Below are 19,084 nucleotides of genomic sequence, written 5' to 3' on the forward strand. Positions count from 1 at the left end.
ATGCAGCCATAGGTTATCCTGTAAAGCAGACACTGCTTTCTAAACAATAACATTGAAAAATTTAAAAACCTGAACACCCTTCCCCTCTCCAAATCATGAGGTTTTGCACTGAGGCGGTAACGAGCAGTCTCAGCAGAGTTGGTGGCCATTGTGTGAAGTTCTACATGTATGTGTGTACATTTAGACACATACTTGCATACACACACACGCACACATATATACATATGTACAGTTGTCTCAGTTCTTAAACTGACTGGCACAGATAGGCAAACTGCAGAAGGGGGCACACAGAGGTGAACTCATCTGCCTGTGAGAGCCAAGCTGCTGGGTACCAGAAATAGAAATACAACTGCCTTTGCATACTACAGCTGGATGCTCCAGGCTTTACTGCATCTCTTCTTGTCTGCCTGCAGGACATGGCTGAAGTTTGCCACATGTCTCTCCATATTGCCATTTGATAGAAAGAAAAGTGTTAGTAGGAAAAGATGGGAACGTAAGGAGGCCTGGTGTAGACCTCCCACCCACACCTTGGAGTGACTAGGGATACACACAAACCAGTAAGCCAGTAAGCCCTCCCAAGTTCACCAATTTTCCTTCCAATTTTCCTTTCCTGGAGTTTTCCTCGTCTTTACAGAGTCCATTCCACCTGATGCTGGAAGATTTCCCAGTGTCTTTGTGGCTGTGCAGGTTAATGGTTCAGGATATATCAGAGAGAGAAAGGCAGGAAATTTCTCAAATCTGATTGTGCTCTAAATATGTCTGCAAATGCAGCGCTACTGAGACATTGCTGGGACCTACCCACTGCCAGCTGTACCATTCCCAGAAACACAAGCAGTATTCAGGGATGAATGTGTGAGCTATGTGCACTCAAAGTCTTAGCAATTAAAAAAGTTGGTTAAAGCTGGATTTGGTTAACTGTGTATCCTTATCCCTCCTGCCACTGTAAATAATTTTTTTTAGGAAATCAGGAGAAAATTAAGTGTTTGCAGTTATTACCGAGAGAGAACATGGTCCAGAACTTTGTCAGCTGCCAAAGTAATGATCCCATTTTCTATGAAAGCAATCTTGTTACTGTCTATTTGGTACAAGAATAGTGTGTGTGTTTCAGGGATAAAAAAAGAGGAGCCAAGAAAGGTTACAGGCCCAGCACTAAAGGAAAGCACATTTGCACATAATATGCTGGAGACATTCAGGAACAGTTCAGGATGATATAGTGGCAGGTCCTGCCATGTTGCCAAGGACCGTGTAAGTTGTTGGTCTCTTAGGCTGGGGCTGACATAAACCAGTATTTCTCACAATTATGTAGCACAGAAAAAAAACCCCAACAGCATAAAGCCACCAGTAGATGTGGGCTACACGTGGCCATTTTGTAAGTCTTCTAAACAAGGTGGGAGGCTTAAAGATAGGCCTTTATTCTGTGCTTCTCTTATATGCACTTTTTTTTCTCTGCTCATGAGGTCGTTTCAGTCTGCTTGAAGGAGTCTTCAGAAAGTTGCCTTTTCTGGCCTCCAGAGTGCTAATAGGCAATGTTATAAAAACAAAACTAAGAAATCTCCACTACTTTTAGTTCAATAACTGTAGTAAAATATATAGCTGCATGGGACTAGGGGAAATAGCTCAAAATAAATATGTTCAAAGTTCTCCAACACTTTCTGTGCAGAGCTTTATGTTACATGGAAATCTACATTAGCTGCTATATTTTAAAGTTACTTAAGCTATTTCAGCACCACTAGATTGATGAGACAGTTATATATAACAGCTATGGTGAATAGAATACTCATTTTTAAAAGCTGTTCAAAATTTAGTAAAATTTTTCAATCAAATCCTGTTTATTTAAAAATATACCACTATATACAGCTCTGATGTCTGGTTGGCATAATCAGGGGAATTAAAATATTTGTCCTACTTAAATATCTACATATTTCAACCGTCAGTCATTGCATGAGTGATAAGTATAAGCACCATAAAGAAAATCACAAGACTGAGAAATGAACCTCTTCTATACAGATGCAAATTTGGGGCATGACTTTGAAATCAGAGAGAGTTAATTGTGAGTATCACCCTTTTTTATTTGCTATTTGTTGATAGTATTAAGATGAATGTTTTATCTTTCCACTGGGTTTCATTACTGAACAATCCTGCCCTATATTGCTTCTCTAAATCATGGGAGAAAGGAGCACCACAGCACTTTTCTCCAGAACAGAGATAATGTGGCTATAGACCTCCAGATTTTAAGACAGCTGTGAAACCCTAACCTGAGCCTGTGTGATCAGCCTCTGTAGGACACTTTCAGAATAAGCAGAGTTATTTATAGCTTGCTAAAGAAATAAGGGAATGGTAGAAGAAATAGTAAAATTGCTGTGAAGCAATATATTGACTCCTGAAAAAATAACAGGAGGTAAGAAAGGTGAGAAGATACGAGATAATGGAGGAAGGGAATAGGAGGTAGAAATAATTTTAAGTTATGTATGCAATAGTTTCCTGGATTGTGTAATTTTCTGGAGGGAGAGAAGATTGCACTGGATCTGATTCATACCTAGTAGCCTTTTTTGTGCTTTGGTGGTGATTTGAACACAAAAATATTAAGCTAGCATCTGCCTCTTGAGCATTTACAGGTAGTATGGCTCTGGCAAAAGATAGGAGTTCCCTTCAGTCCAGCATATCTAGGGGTATATGTTGCATTTATGGCTTAAAGCTCTGGTGTGGAAATTGTTTACATTGTGGCACCTTCAGTTTCCTTTGTAAGCTCATTTTACTTGAATATATGGAGGCAGAATCCAGCTGTTTGGCTTTGTGGTGAATATAGAATTATCTTTCTGAAAAATTGCTGGTGGATGGATTTATTTGCTTGAAAGTTAAATAAAATATTCATCCTCTTAAGTAATTCAGCACCTACTGTCAGTCGACTTGTTCACTCGAACTGTGTTGACAATTAAAAGGAGATAATGGATGATCCCAAATTCCTTGGAGACAAGCCCCACGCATTTCTGTGGCTACTACTACACCTGAGCCCACTTCTGCCCTTATTCTGTAAACATGGGAGGTTCTCTAAACTTAGAGGTAGATAGCATTTCACCGTGTGGATGTGCAGTTGCAGTCAGAATGGCTGCTGTAGGATTACTCTGAGTAAGCAATGGCGATTTTGGTGTTTGTTTCTTTGAGCCAGTAGGCAGTTAGATCCCTGATAAGAGTGCCAAAGAGGGAAAGTAGTCTTAAGAATGGGTGTTTCTGCCTAAAAGCAGGGAATGCAAAACCATGTTTTGCTTTGGAAGAGACAGGATGGGAGCCTGAAGCTGGACAACCTGAAGGAAGAGGAAGGCATTGAGAAGGCTGTCTAGATCCTGTGCCCAAAGTGGGTGGCCAAGATCCTGCCAAAACCAGCTTTGATAACACCTGGGTGATTTTAAACATATGAGAAACAAAGGCCACATAGAAATTGAAAGCTTTGGCAGAAGATTGTTGAGATTTAGTGGATTTAGGCAGCAAGAGTCAATCTTGGTTCTCTGCCTTCGCCTGAAAGAATCAGTTCCCTCATCTTGTGTCCCCTGCATTCCCTCTTTCCTCGGTTCTCGGGCTTTGCTTTAGAGAATCAGTTCCTGAAGAGTTTACAACAAAAGCCAGCAATTTTGCTTGTGTGTTTGAGGGACTTGTCAAGTTTTCTTGATGTGCCACCTCTTCTTGATGTGTAAAGTTGATTGGTATTTGGGAAGCAGAAATATGATGGCAAATTTGCATGGGGAACTGCCTTCATCACCACCCTAGGAAATGGGTTGGTTAATGGAGAGAAGAATGAGATTTTTCAGTTCTGTAATGAGACAATGCTCTGGTTTTGCAGCAGATTGGTGGAATATATTTGGTTTTTTTACTGAAATGGGTTGGAATTGAGATTGAAAAGAGTTCATTGTGCTTAAATAGACAACATGAATGAAAAGTTCTCATGTAGAGAATGGAGAAATGAAGTGCTGTATTTTGCTGCTAGTCTTTGCTTTGTGCAATCTAGTCATTCACATCTGTGCAATTCTGTAGTCCAGTCTACTTGTTTTTCAAAAGTCAACAAGCTATCCATCACTATTTATTATGGTGAAATTTTAGCTAGAAATCTGATATCCTATACATAGGCCAGATTTCCTTAACAGTTCAATTTTCCTGTCCTCTGAGATAACTTGGGCAGCAGGTATGTAAATAGTGTTTAAATGTTTGTATCGCTGAAAAATCTTTCAGGAGAAAGATAAATTAATTGTACAAATTGTTCCTTTGTCAGAGACAGCTATTTCAGTATTCATATGATCAAGATGCCTTGCTGATGTGTGTGTACTGATCAGGAGATTCACTTTCACATGGAACATACATTTTCAGAGAAATTCCAACCAGCTTTTTTCTGGCAAGTAGGAGTTATTTTTAATTAAAAAACATTGTATTTGCATTTGAAAAACTACTTAATTGCAAAACAGAAGAAAAATTCCATTTAGGTCTTTTAATCCCTTTCATTTGGTTAAAATTTTCCTTTTTTTTTTTTTTCCTTTTTTTCATATATTGCCTTTATTTTGTATTTAAAAGTCTATTTCTCTCCTTAAGATCTGAATTTTATATTTCGATTTTTTTTTCATTTCTTAATGGAATCACTACTGCTGTGTTCTACAATGAGCCCTGGTCAGTTCCTCAGGCTGTGCACACAGGCATTAACAGCAGGTGAAAGTTTAAGTAGTGCTAAGAGTTTTAAGGTTTGTAATCAGTAAAATTGAAGTCAGTCAATGAGTCCAGAAATAGCAGATTGTTTGAGGTACAGTAATTAATTCTGTACAGTCTCTCTTGTTCCATTTCTATCAAAGCTTGAGAAGATAACACACTCCTGAGAAGAACACACTGTGTCTTCTCAGGAGTGTGTTATCTTCTACTTGAAATGTGGACTGAGAATCGAGTTTTGATTTACTCTCCTGATAAGACTTTCACTCTACAAAGATCAAATGTACAAGATTGTAAGTGTAAACTAACTCAAAATGAAGGGATCTGCCAATGTCATTCCAGTGATATTCCACAACATTATGTTTTTAAAGGAAAATATCATCAATTTGGTATAGCCTCTCTTGTGGTCCCATTGTAAGCAGGAGAAGAAATGTAAGCATTCTTATTCTGAGTCTAAGCAAAGTAGTGAGGAAACACCCTTATCAGGAAAGATATGGAATGGATTTATGATAAATGTAAACATCAATGTACAGCCAAGGCACGTATTCTAAGTTAACACATTTTAGGTCATTACATTATCACATAAAATATTTGTACATTGAAATATAGAAACTTCAGTTTTAATCTTTATAATTTAGGGCAGAAAAGACATTTAAGATCATCAGGTCCAACTGTTTGCTTAATACTGCCTAGTTCACCACTAACTCATGTCCCTAAGCAGCACAAGTAAACATCTTCTAAATACCTTCAGGGATGGGGATGGTGACTCAACCACTTCCCTGGGAAGCCTGTGCCAATGATTGACAACCCTTTTAATGACGGAACTATTTGTAATATCCCATCTAAACTTCCCCTGGTGCAAATTGTGGCCATTTCCTCTTTTTTGTCAAGTGTTGATTGGGAAGATAGGCCAACACCACCCACCTACCCCCTCCTTTCATGGAGCTGTAGAGAGCAATCAGGTCTCCCCTGAGTCTCCTTCTCTCCGGATAAATACCCCCAACTCCCTCAGTCGCTGCTCAGAAAACAGGACTGGCCCCACTGCTGAGCCCTGGGGGACACCTCTGAACATCCAAGCCCAACTGGATGTGACTCCATCCCACCCCACTCTCTGGGCCTGGACATCCAGTCAGTTTTTCACCCAGCCAAGAACACACTTATCTAAGCCGTGAGCAGTTGGATTCTCCAGGAGAATGCTGTGGAAAATGGTGTCAGAGGCTTTACTAAAATCACTGTATATAACATCCACAGCCTTTTCCTTGTCCAATAACTGGCTCATCTTGTCTCAGAATGATATCAGGTTGGTCAAGCAGGACCTGCCCTTCCCAAATCCATGCTGGCTGGGCCTGATCCCCTGGTTTTTTCATATTTGTCGTGTGTGATGATACTCAAAACAATCTGCTCCATAACGTTCAGTGGCACCAAGGTCAGACAGACGGGGCTTTATTCCCTAGATCCTGCTTCTGACCCTTCTTGTAGATGGGCCCCATGTTTGTTGAATTCCTGTCACCTGGGGCCTCTCTGGTCAGCCAGGACTGCTGGTAAGTGGTGGAAAGTGCCTCAGTGAGCTCTTCTGCCAGATCCCTCAGTACCCTTGGGTGGATCCCGTCTGGCCCCTTAGACTTGTGTGTGTCTTAGTTACTAAAAGGTAACAGCAGGTTCCACTTCCCCTGGGACTATGGAGGCTTCATTCTACTCCCCATCCCTGTCTTTCAGGTCAGGATGGCTGGGCACTCAGAGAACAACGGGTTTTACTATTGAATAGTGAGGCAAAGACAACATTAAGTACCTCACCTTTTGTCACTATGTTTCCCCCCATATCTAATAATGGATGGAGATTCATAATGATGTTGACCTTTCTCTTACAAGAGTCAGGGATTGGTATCTTTGCTCTGTTGCAGAAGTTTTTTTTTATCTTCATGTGCCAGTATGAATCAAACAGTTTCTGTCTATTCTCTAATAGATATTTTTCTCATTCATGACATTTTACCATTTTTCCACTGTTATGTTTGGCAGACTGACGTGTCATCATTTATCAAGTTCTGGGTGAAGACAACTTTGCATTTAAAAAGTATTGGTACATAAAAATCTTTATATATTTAAATACCCTGGATGTATATGTCAGACAACACAGAAACTTAGAGTCAGTTCACATCTAGTTGCTGCCAGAAGTAGAACATTAACTTATAAGGAAGATAAATACTGTGTTGCTTTTTCACTTGCTGTTGTGTCTCTATAGCTTCCTGCCACAGGCTAATTTCCATGTCCTCCAGCTGAGCCATTCAGTTTCAGAGCTGTGATGGCAGAAATTAAAAATCAGCTTCCACTGCCTTTTTTGTTTACTTAGACAAACAGGCAAAACGTAAAAACAAAGAGCATTTTTCCTCCTCCCAGCAAAGCACTCAAGTGCAAGCTTGCTTTACATTGACCTCAATGAGACTTAGAAATTCTTTAGAGCTTTGATATTGGGCTTCTGTTCCTAATCCTTGTTGCATGCAAATTTCTTATTGACTGAAGTAGGGTAGGAGACAACTCTTAATCACTTATGAAAATATTAAAGAAATAGCTTGAAACACTGCAGAAAGCTACTCTGTGCTTATGCAGCTATATAATCTTGGGCCATTACTTTAAAATATGACAGTGCTTTGTTTTTATAGTGGAAGCTACAGAAGCAGCTCTGCCTATTTCTCATATAAATGGAAAATAGTTCTGAGCAGTATTGTGTCTTTGTTCTGCTAGTTCCCTGGATTAGTTACCTCCACTTTCAGGCTTAAAAGCTTGAAGACTATTCCAAATTAACATGTTTCTTGGTAATTCTCCATTCTTTGTTAACCTGATCTTTACAAAAATGCTTCTTTAAATGTATTTCGGATATTGGTGCAATACAGTAAACATGACTTTGGCATGCCTAGATCAAAAATCCAATGCTGTCAATGGAAACTTCCTATGCTAGAGTGGGTAAACACCTTCTATGACCCTACTGAATGTAGGAACATATTATGGCACGAATCTGCAAGACCTGGAGCACTGATCAGTTAGCCTTGTCACCAGCACTAGTGCAGAATTGTAAACTGTGGGATTACTCAATTCTTAAAGCTGGAACATATTCAAGCATACATTGTGCTAGGCAGAAGAATACCTGATTGAATCCACATTTTTATTTACGGTGGCAGTGCAGTTTCAAAACAAGTTGCTTGGCTGTCCTCACTTCCTGCTTTGCTCTCCTGGTGTCTGGGAATGCGCCTCTCCAGAGGAAACAAAACAAATCCTTCCTCAGGTGTGCATCCCACTGCACTTCTAGTCCTCCTTTAAAGGTTTCCACCACTGCTACTTTGGACTGCTTGGAGAGAGACCATTCAATCCTGATGGCCAGACTAAACCTAGTCTGAAGTAAAATTTGGAAGACTGTTTATAGTGATGATGTAGGGTTCTCAGCACCAACATCACCTGTCTGCTAACACATTCCTATTAGGTTGGTGATTTCCTAATATAAGTATAGCCCTGATAAGACTTTAAGTTTGCTAAAACCGTTTCTTTTGTAAGTCTTTACCAGATATCTGTAATTTTTGTTAAAAAATAAAGAAAAAAACCAACCTGAAATGAGAGAGTAGATATGATGCCTTGATGTTGCTATCTGAAAACAGAGGCTAGGCAAGAATAAGAGAATAAAAGTAGGTATTTATTTGAAGGACCTTCAAAGCACACCTTGGGAGTGTAAATCCTCTGATGGGCTCCACCCAAGATGGACCCTGGGTCACGGGTTCTTCACACTTTCATAAGTTTGGTTCATTTGCATATCAGGGTTAATTCTCCAATTATAATTTCAGTTAATGATGTAATTACCCCAAGTTTGCCCCTCCTCTCAAAGCTTTAGTTTACACATTTTGGGGTCTGGGACAATAAAGGTGTCCTTGAAGAGCAAACCTAGAGAGGTTTGTTATATCTAACCAGCATGAGAACAGTAGTTAACAGCCCACATGAAACTTCAGAGTTACACTAGGCAGTACAGGATTTGAAAAATATAAGAGTTAAAACCTAAGGTATCAGATACCTGAAGTGAGAAAATTCACTGACAAAATAAATTATATGAAACACAGTGAGGAAGTAACGGAATATTAGTTTCTAATGGATATGTTCATGGCATTTGCCATTGTCATGCTCTTTTGTTCAAAAAATCCTGAACCAAGCCTTGTATTAAACACATTACAATGCTCAGCAAGTCACTGAAAGTAATTACAGATAATGAATGAATATGGCATCTCAGTTTGCATCTTGACCTAGTTCTTCATGCAAAGTGCTCTCTTGCAGTGCTGTTCTCTGAGAAGAGAGGTCTGTGGGCCTTTGGCATGTCTTACCCCACTAGTGTAGAGATCCAGAAAGGGAGAGCTCATGTATTCTGTATAATCAAAGGATCTGAATTTCTAAAAGGAGCTTGTACATCACCATTACAATAACTTAGAAATATACAGATTAAATAAATGGAAAGCTTCTGGTATAGATAATACCATTTCATAAGTTTGATAATTTCTTCATATTCTCTTTACATTGAAATACATGCTAATATAAATCAAAATTGAAGTGTGAAGTTTTCTGAAGTAAGTGATATGGGAGTTGTCTGCTCTAGCCTGGATGACAGGCACTGCTGGCTTTATGCAATCCTTCCCTCTGGCTTTGCATATGCTTCCAGTTCTCCCTGCTATTTTGTGCTCTCATCATCTTGGATGCATTTTGTTGAAATACCAATTAAAAGAGGAGTTAATCCCAGATTCTCAAACACACTCAGGGCCTAAATCACTGGAACTTAATCCCTTAAGTAGTTGCAAGTCTTGTCCACATTGCCTGCATTCCTCTTGTTTCACATTAAATTTTTTCCTATAGAAAACATGGTGAATATAAAGTGGTCCAGATTCAGAAACAATCTATTTTCATTGTGATGTCTTCACATCTCAGAGAATTCATCAAGATGTCTTTTATATACCTATTTTGTTATGATCTTGAATACAAACAGCCAAAACTCAGCTCTAAAAAATTATTTTCATCAATCTGCTCTCTAATAAAGCTTGCATGTTACTGTATCTATAAAATCAATATCTAACGATGTTGTGCAATAGGACATTAAATATGGCACAGCTTTGACTGTACAACACAATATAAATATACTGTTATGTGCCTGGTGTAATACCTTGTTTAATCTCTGGTGTCATTAGGAATGCCCTAAGGGTTGTGCAGTTCCACAAACTGTATCTCAGAAATGTGCAGCTGTGTTAGCAACTGTGCAGGTGTATGGAACATATGTAAGCATTATTGACTTCTAATGGACAGTGCATTGTAACCTAAACTGGCAATGTTAGTAAATCAATTGATTGCTCTTTGCCTTGTTAGCCCCTTCCCAGCTTTTGCACAAAGGGAAGGAAGAGGAGCTTTTGCTCTTCCTGTGTGAGCGTCAGGGTTCAGCTGGAGACCTTGGGCTTTATATGAGCATTAGTACTATGTACATCTTCCAGTGCACAGAGAAGAAAAAAATCTTTAAGTACAAGAAAAAGGAGCACATTAGATAAGCTCAGAAATGTTAGATAAATCAGTGGTGCAGTCTTTTTTCATGCATTCGCTGCTGCTTTTCCACCTGGAAAATAATATAGCAGAATTGGAGTACATTTGTGCATGTCAAAGAAAATGAAAAATGAGTCAATGAAAACAGCCAGAGAGGAGTTTTAGATTAGGATTGATTACTTGGAAAAAAAACCAATAACAAGCCTGAAAAAATACATATAAAATGACAAATGACATGGTGAAAGGAAGGTAGGAGCTTCGTTTCTTCTGCTTTTGCTATGCAAAAACCGGTGAAAGACTGTTAGATGAGAAGCGGGAAATTTCAGCATGATAAAGCAAACTCATCTCCATACAGTGTGCAACTAGAGTGGGGAACCATTACCACAGGAAATTAAGGCCACAGCCTCTCCTGAAGCAATCAGTAAAGGTATATAGGTATCAAGGGTATGATGATAGAGTTTTGAAAAAGGATATTAATCCCCTTCTATCAGGACATAAGACACTAGAGTGGTACCTAATAAGATTCCCACACCATTTCTGCTGCCTATTTCTTATAATTCCTTACTCAGTGTGATCCCTCGAGAATCTAAAGCCCCATGTTTTGAGGTGTGACAAAAATCCAGTCTTCTGCAATAATTGTATTTTATTATTCTATCATTTGGGGTTTATTGTTCATGCAAATGCCTCTCGTTGCAGAGGTGCAGCACAGCCAGCTACATTTCATGGTGGGGCTGATTTGGCAGCTCCTTACTGAAAAGGTGTGCTGCTCCTGTTTAACCTGCATGCTGCAAAACTGGAGGTGTCTTGCCAGATACGACTCTCCTGCTCAAAATTCATTTCAGTTGATTGTGTTGGAGTCATATGCCCAAGACTGTACATAAATGTGAATTTAGGATTTTTTTCTGAACATCCAAAAATAATCACTTGTGTTTCAATTTCTTCTTGCTTGCTCCTTCCTGTATTTTGTACATTTGTCAGAAGATGGTAGCTTGCATTCTGTGCATTATGCCCTGAAGGTCATGAGGAAGAGAATGCACAAGATTTGTTGTTAATGCTATTTTAGTTCCTAGAAGTAGAAAAACATTAATTACCAAAGGGACAGAAATGCTATGCGAAGGCCATATTCTTGACTCCATGACTGGAGAGTTATTCACATTTTTTCTGAAGTCTGTCTCTGATTTAAATTTTGTGAAGTTTAACTAAGTAGTATTTAAGTGTATTATACAAAACTGAAGTGTTACATGAAGGACATGTGCAAATCACTTCAGAAGAAACCTGATTTTTTTCCTGTTTCATTCTGCTATCTGTGAGCTACTGTTTTACTGCCTTGGTCTGATGCCTGTATATACAATTGAAAGTTTGTATAAATAAAAGAAGGTAAGTTTCAGTGCACTTTTGTCCCAACTTTTCTCTGCAATACTAAGTTTAGTAGAAAGAAATTATTTAGGAGCTGAAGTTGTTGCATGCAAGCAGAATGGGAACAAATGCTATCCTTGGTGAGACAGTAAGGTCAACACCTGGTATAATAGAAATGGTTGTTTCTAGGAAACAGTGCAAGTTTCCTAGAATACCACAGAAATGTGATTTATTATTAAAAATTACTACAGTAACATGTATTTGCTTCCTGTAAACTTGCTGGGGATAATCTAAACCCTTCTTCCCTTGAAAGTTCTCGTTCCTCATTGTGCATAACATGAAATGTCTGCTGTAGGAGTAAAATAACATAACCATCAAACCCCCCAGTCTCCCAGTGAGCATTGCTGGTGTATTGTGCAGTTCTGTCACTACTTTCAGTTGCTGAGGGTTCCTATAATTTCAATAATAGCAGAAATATCAGGGTCTGGGTTGTTTCCTGAAGATTGATTGCAAAGAAGAACACTTAATGTCTGCATAGTTTTCCATCTGACCGGCGATTGCAATGCAAGAAGAGCACACGCAATGGCATCAGAGGTGTGGAGTGGTAGCAACAACCTGGCCATAACAACATACTGGGCATATTTTTATTTGTAATACTTCTGCCAGTGCAAGGTCAGAAACAATATACCAACAAGGAGACTATAGTATATATAGCGTGGCTTTAAAAAATTCTGATAAAGTGGAATGCAATTCAATATGTGATGCATGGTATGCAACCACTTGTTCTCCAGCAGGTTCTTTTGTAAGTGGAGCAAAAAATATTAGGTAGAATAAGGCCCTAAAAATCTTAAAAAAACCCCTATATAGTACCAATTTAAGATGACAGTGAAGAATACTGTTTCCTAGTGTAAAAAACTCCCTGTCATACACAAAAAGTAAAATGCTATATTGGAATAGAAAAAGTCAAGGGGCAAAAAGATAGACATTGGCAGGTTATCTGGCATCCACTTTCTTTTTCAAGTGGTCCTGACATGATTTTTTTTCATATCTATGATAAGAGAACTTTCTGGAATCAGAAAAAGACATGAAATACAAAAAACCTTGTGCTGAAAAAGTGGGTTATACAGAATACCTTAGAAGCTGAGTTTTTACAACAGACTCATTGTAAATAAATGTATTTTTCAGCATTTTCTGACCATTAGAAAACAGGTAGGAGAAAGTCAAATTCTTCATCTGGAAAAACAGAGGAGCAGCTCTTTTTGCCTCAGAGTGCACATGATGCGCTTGTTTCCTTATCAGCTGTGGGGAATGATCATCTTCAGTGTTCCTTTAGAAATTCACATCTAGTTGAACGCATATCTAGCACTTTTGTTCCTGATGTAAGAGCTTTGTCTTCTGGAAACAAGCTGGTGATCTCGTCCTTCTAATATTATACTTCAAATCCTAAATTATGTATCATTTCCCTCTGATTATGAATTTGAAAGGGTATGCTTGTATGTTGTATTTGTGCTTGTTGTGTTACATTCCCCTGAGTACTTTGCAAGCAAGATATAAAGTCAACTATTAATTATTAGTATTGCAATCAGAGTAACCACGATGGAACTAAATATCATGGAGAGTGAAATGAGTATCAAAAAAAATGGGAGTGACTATAGATCCAAGTTCTTATAGAGATACATGTTCCTAAGCTGTCTGAAAATGTGTTTTCTGAAAAACACCTTCTTTTTGGTGACTGGCTTCCACTTTCAATGCATCTTGAAAATCAAGGGATTATACAAACCAGAATGACAGTGGTTATGTTTTTAAAACATAAGCAGAACACATCATGTTTCTTCTATCCCAATATTTTGCTCTTCTAATCTCTCCTGCTCCCATCTCCTCTCATAAATGTGCAGATGACAATGTCTAAAATGTGTTCAGGATCAAAGGCTCTGAATTGCTGCATCCATAATATTTGGGGTTTGTCTCAGTTTTTACTTTCCTGTGCTACTAAAATAATTCCTTGCTCTGTGTGGTGTAAGATAAGAAGAGCCTTCTCTTTCAGAACATAATGGGAAAGGGGCACATGTTAATTTTACAAATGCCAAAACTGTAGTTATCTTAAATCACACTGCTTTTAGAGGATAAAGTCAGTAGCTATTTGCAAAAAAAAAAAAAAAAAAAAAAAAAAATTGCAAAAACAGGTAACCAAATATCACAATTTTCTCTGGAAAATCCCAAACTCATCCAAAATTACCAAAGAAAATACTTACTAGTTTGAGCATGGTAGTCATGTCTCTACGTATTCCCTTAGTATCTTGCCTTACAAAGCTTTTTAAGATCTTTGCAAAACAGTCTGGAATTCTTTGGTATTCTGGGGGAATATTTTACTAAATATTTAAATATTTTATTATTTGAAAGTTACAATACAATTCCAAAATAAATATTTTCAGAAAGTGAACAGAGTCCATAAGTGATTACCTACTTTATTAATAAATTTCCATTAAAAAAAAAAAAAGGATAATTTGACATTCAAAAAGCAGTACCTTGGGCAGGTATGTACCTGCTTTCTCAAAGCTTTGGGTTAGTACCTCTTGCTTCCCATGCAATGACTTCTGGATCCTTTTGTAGCTCAGAACCCAGTGGAAAATATGAGTTTATGCCAAAGGCAAGGCACTGCTGAGCATGACACCTGCTAAACCTGTGTTTGGAAAGGTGAGAGGAACTGAAGGAGGTGTGTGTGTAGGGGTGTGTGTGAAGGAAAACAGTTGAGCCCTGGATTACTGTTTCCCACAACCAAGAAAGTGCTTTTGCTGTGTCTATTAATTTCTGAAGCAACTGAAATCTAGCAGCTGAGAACCTGTTCATGAGAATGCTGGGGTGTGGATTCACTGCAATGCAGGTAGAGATCAGTGCCTGACCAGGTGTGACAGCCTCAGGTGCTTGCCCCAGAAAAAGGAGCATTTTCTGTGTCGCTCACTTCTGCCACAGAAAATTTTGTCCTGATGGGGACAATTTTCAACCATTTTTCTTCCTTGTTCTTTCTGTGCCTGTGTTGCACCAGGAACACAGGAGGGATCACAGACCTGCATCCTTGCAGGAATGTCTCTGGAGAGCCCTTGTGGGAAGACTGGGGATGCAGCCCTGAGTGGGGACACGTGCCAGGTGGAACCATGTGGCCTCTGAAGGAGACAGAGCAAGAACATCACTGAGTACAGGGGGAAAGGGATCCCATAGCATTGTATGCTGACGTGCCAAAGAGTTTGGGAACTTCAAGACATGTTTGAAGTGGTTCCAGTGTGGCATAATGCTGTGCTCAGGGAGAAAGAATCAATATAGTGTAGGAGTGACAACTTCTGTGTTTGTGAGGGCAGCAATAGATGTGTGATTATGTCTGACTTTCATATAGGTATTATTATTCATAATTATTATTGACAAGGCAAGCAAGGAACCATGGCAACCAAGGGCAGCTTATCGAAAGCTATTTTTGCCTGTTGTGATTTCCCCACCTCTTCTTTTCATTTTATTTCTCAATACATATATAACCTTTTCCAGCAAAATTGATTCCTCTGAATCAATCCCTCCTCATACCTAACAGTGCCTTGGTAACCTGATCAGCTAAGAAAAGTTTTTCCTGCATTTTCTGCATCATAACATGTCTGTGCTCCTAGACCATCTTCTGTGAGATACAGAAGATAAAACAAATATGAAAGGATGTTAATCTTTTGAAGACTTTGTACAGAAAAAGTGTTTTCATAGTGGCATAATATGGTTGTCTATGCTTGTGGAGTTATTTATGAGCAGCCTAAAGAGTATTTTGGCCTGGGAAATCTTCTGAAGTGGACACTAGAGTGTTAATGAAATAACTTCCATTAGGGAGGAAACATGAAAGTGGAATATGATCTGGTTTGCTTCTTAAATCTGTGTAAGTGATGAGAAGAAATGCCCATGCTACTTGAAGCCTGATAAGGAAATGGAATGATAAGTGTCAGCTGGGCTCCTGAGCTCAGTGGGTTTGAGCAGAGAATGGTGAGAGGGGGCCACAGATTAGGAGAGTCCAGCAAATAAGACTTTTCAGAGACCTTTGCTTGCAAGCACAACAGTCCAGGTAAGGGCAAGAGGGAGGGAATAACACATTCCATTGACTTTTGCCCTGATTAAAATGTTTTGTGAGAGTGTAAGATTTAGATTTGAACTGGAGAAGAGGCACGTGTGTAGCTGTGCAGAGCTGCACAAGCATCTGTGACTGAAAAATCCCTTTTCCTACAGATACACCCCTTAACTGGGCACTGCCTGGTGCTGGGGCTGTGTGCTGGTGCTCTGCCCACGTGTGACCTGCAGATGTGCTCCAGAGTGCTTGAGAACACCTCTGGGTGATGAGCAGAAGATAAATTGTATTTCTATTGATGTATACTTCCTATAAACCAAGAGGCTGCTTATAAGGTACTATCTAGGCTGGATATGAAAAGTTTCAAACTTTCATGTTATCAGTTGATAGACAAACTCTTTGCTCAGTGAGAAAAGCTAACTAGGGCTGAAATGGTATTTGAAGGACAAGACAGTACAGAAAGAAGTTCCCATCAAGCAAAACAGCTTAAATTTTACTATTTGGCCTCTCTGCTTTTGAAATGGGATATTTCTATTATTGTTCACAGATTTGAATGCATAAATATCATCTGATGATTGGAAAAGGAAATTGCTTTTGGTAGCAAGTGAATGGAAAAGGGTAGAGGACTACCAATGATATAGTGGCAAAGAGGCTTTGCTGTGAACGTGGAGGGGGAAATACTCAACAAAAGAAACAGAAAAGAACTACTTACAGACTCCTGTGCCACCAGAGCAGGGCGCAGTAAATGTGGGTGTTGGGACAAACTGGACCTGTGTTTGGCCAGAAAACTGTGAAATACTGTTGAAAACAGCATTCAGACCATATATGCTGCTGCATTTCAGAAGACATCAAAGGGTTAAATGTCCATCGTGGAAGTTGTATAGGCATGTTGCATGGGTTCAGTGGAAAGGTCAGATAAAAGATCAATGCTTAGAAATGCTGGAAAATAAGAAATAAAAATTATATGAAGTTGGGACTGCAAAATGACAGAAAAAATGTTCAAAAACAAAGGGAGACTAGAGGCACAGGTAAAAGCTGTGTTTTGAGTAATGAACTGGGAGAAAAGAAAGCACACAAATAAAGGTTTATATTTGTGCATATGAATGCTACTGTTTTCCATGAGGTACTTAAAGGCCCAGAATGTGAACAAGTAGCATTCTGTAATCAATAAAGTAAAACAAAAATAAAAAAATGTGATACTTCAGTTGGCTGTATCGCTGCTGGCCTCCTTATCCTATTTTGATTTGCATAGGCTAGAATAAACAGCAGTAAATGAAAACCCTACCAGGGCAAGGAATATGGCTCCCTGGGCTGACCAGGTATTACAGCAGTAGCCAGTATTGCTTTTGCTGCTGGCCACGATGTTTTAGAGTATGTGTTTAGCACACATAGGCCATTCCATCCCCTTTGGCCTCAGTGCCAGAGAACATTCCGTGGTACACTCACGTGAATATAGGCACAGAGCCCATGCTGCAGACAGCTTCAAGCACAGTAGTTTTTGTTGTTGTTGTTGCTGATACTCACTTCAACTGTTACATTAAGAGAGTTTTTTTAGCTTGCTGCAAATTACTTCCATAGGAGTGCTGGGAAAGGTAGAAAATCTTACTGCAGCGTTGATGGTGTGAAGGTTAAGAAATAATGACTTAAAATACGAGAAAGGATGGTTAGGTTAAATACCAGGAGAATATTTCTGAAGGTAAGCAAAACAAGTAGATCATATTAGAAAAGACTCAGGAGATCTCCTCACCAGGGATTTTTTGAATACATTGGATATGTATCTGTCAAGGATAGCTGATCCTGCCCTCAGACAGAGACAGATGACTTCCAGATGTCTATTCCACTCTGTGGACAGCAAGTCCATACCTGAATATTAAATAGGAAAGGCACGGATGTGTCCCCAGCTATCCCTAGTGCACCAAGCAAAGGGGGAGGATGAAGTGAAGGGGACTGGAGGGTGACCAGACTCACAGATTTCCTTATGCTGTTTATCTCACTGGCACTCAGTGTGTCCAAGGCTTGGCAGGACAGACTGCTCATCTGACCCAGGAGAGCTTTTTGTGTTTGTGCATTCTATCATTATGTTGAAAAAGCACACTTGGCTTCTGGAGGAGGTATGGATAAAGTGGAAGATAAAAACATTATGTGATCATATAAATAAATACTATTTAATAATTTACAAGCTGGATATATGTGGTATCATCTGAACGCTTGACTTATCAGCCTTAGGATTATTTTTCAGCTTGTACTTTAATATGATTTCCTAAACTTGTCCATTATTTCACCTCACATAAGAAATCCTCCAAATTCTCTTGACCTTACGAGCTATGATTATTAGTTTAATGATACAAAGTTGGTAATTTGCAATGTAATCAAACTGTGTTTTCTGGGCTCGTCATCATCATCACTGGAGGTGTGCACAGTCAGCCTTGGGACTCCATGCCTGCTTGCTGAACACGGGAAGAGAAAAGCCTGGAACTCTGTAGCTCTAATTTAAAGTCATCCAGTGTTTACACCTTTCTGTGTTTCTGGTGGCATCCTGTCTTACATCTTGTTGCTGCTTTTCTTCTCTTGTCCATCTTCTTAGTTCTCTTATTTCAACTCCCTCTTGCTCCTCGTTTTCTCTTTCTCTCACTCATTATATCATTGCTACATTGTCTTATTAATTCCTATTCCCTCCGTGATCTTTCCTGCTCCCTTTATCACTTATGCTCTTTTACCCTTTACATTTCCACTTGTTTCATATGGGGAATATGTGTAAAGCCTGTTTTCCTCCTCTTTGTCCATTCATGGGCAAAATGTGTTTTTGTGGCCCTTTCTAGGACTGTAATATGATCTGCCACTACGTAAAAAGGCTTTTGTGTCAGCTGGTACTTTGCAAGCTGAAAACAGGATGCTGGGTTGGCTGATCTGCCTATAAAAATATCATTCTTCTAGACCAAACTTTTGATTCAGTACTAGAGAAAGTATTCTAGCAATAGTCTAGAATCTCCAAACTGGTGTTCATCTGCAGAACAGACAATATTTTCCATCAGTGTGGCTTGGTCTCCAGAGAGCTACAATTAGTTTAATCCAGGAATGGATTTACTGCATAGAAAAGGATGGGCCAAATGGGCAAAGCTCTCTACAATGGCATTGCTAACATCAGATGTCTTTATGATCGTGGAGTTGTAGCTGTGCACTACCCCTGCAATTCTTTCAAGAATAACTTATATTTGCCTCAGGTTTGGATGAACATTTTCCTTCAAAAGACTACAGACAAAGCATGTCACTTGTGATCACAGCATGCAGCCGGCCTCTAGTCTGGAAAGGGGATGAAGACACCCCTAAAAGCAGGCAAGTGAGCAATAGGATCAGACTATGTCAAAAATTAGGTGATGCACATCAAAGCAGCTTGCTGGGCTGAGCCAG

Source organism: Corvus kubaryi, unplaced genomic scaffold (genome assembly GCF_017639235.1).
Source record: "Corvus kubaryi isolate FWS band 111438036 unplaced genomic scaffold, C.kubaryi_AGA036_p1.0 133, whole genome shotgun sequence".
Taxonomy (NCBI): domain Eukaryota; kingdom Metazoa; phylum Chordata; class Aves; order Passeriformes; family Corvidae; genus Corvus; species Corvus kubaryi.